A 1,307-nucleotide genomic window follows, 5' to 3' on the forward strand; every position below is an offset into this window, starting at 1 on the left:
CTAGATTTGTTACCGGTGGGATCGCACACGTAAATGTTACAGAATTGCTTTGGGAACCCAAATGGGAATCCCTGAAGGGAAGGGCACGTTCTTTTCGAGAAACACTACTGAGTCAATTTAGAGAACTGGTATTTGATGCTGACTGCTGGACGATTCCACTGTCGCCAACATACACTGCGCGTAAGGACCACGACGATAAGGTACGAGAAATTAGGGCTCATACGGAAGCATACTGACAGTCGTTTTTCCCTCGCTCTATTTGCGAGTGGAGCAGAAAAGGAAATGACAAGTAGTGATACAGGGTACCCTCCGCCACGCATCGTAAGATGACTTTTAGAGTATCGATGTAGAATTCTCCACACAATCGGTGAAGCGAAGAGCATAATTATGGAAAACACTGACAAGAAGAAGGGACGGATGATAACACGTGTGTTAAGACATCAAGGAATAACTTCCATGATAATAGACGGATCTGTAGAGGTTAAGGGGAGTCGTACCGCCAAAAATGGCAAAATTTGACATTTTTACTTTTATGCAAATTATGAAAATATGCATGTTTATGCTTAATTTGGTGTTGGTTTTATTGAAATATTCAGTTATTTACTATTTTAAATAAATATTTGAAAATAATCATGCAATGACATTTCCGAGAGTTTTGTTTTCCATTATTTCGCATATTGGCATTTTTCTCTGGAACTATATAGTCTAGAAGGCTGTGGTTGCTTTAGTTTTGTAGAGAACTGTCCGTTTCATAAGTTGCCTAAACTGGGGGTACTTCGCAGTAAACTCGTTGAACTGTACATCTGTTTGTGTTTGACAACAGTTATCCACTACCCGCGTTTTAGCTTCTGTGTTTCCTGTGATAGTTTTCGTCATGACTAAACCAAAAGGAGTGTTTAAAAAAATACGAAATAAAGGAAACAGATACTACAGAACAAATATAGCAGCAGTAAAAAGAGTGGTTAGCACCGAATGGCGTGATAATTTAGTTGTAAATAGTGACAGTCCTTCTACTCCTCCGAGTGCTTCCAAGAAAAAACTGCTGGGTAATGTGGCCGTGCGGTTCTAAGCGCTTCAGTTTGGAACCGCGAGACCGCTACGGTCGCAGGTTCGAATCCTGCCTCGGGCATGGATGTGTGTGATGTCCTAAGGTTAGTTAGGTTTAAGTAGTTCTAAGTTCTAGGGGACTGATGACCTCAGAAGTTAAGTCCCATAGAGCTCAGAGCCATTTGAACCATTTGCTGGGTAATGATGTAAAAGACAACGCAGCTTCAGACAGTGAAACAAACTGCAATATCATTATTAAT

Source organism: Schistocerca cancellata, chromosome 2, assembly GCF_023864275.1.
Source record: "Schistocerca cancellata isolate TAMUIC-IGC-003103 chromosome 2, iqSchCanc2.1, whole genome shotgun sequence".
Classification (NCBI taxonomy): Eukaryota; Metazoa; Arthropoda; class Insecta; order Orthoptera; family Acrididae; genus Schistocerca; species Schistocerca cancellata.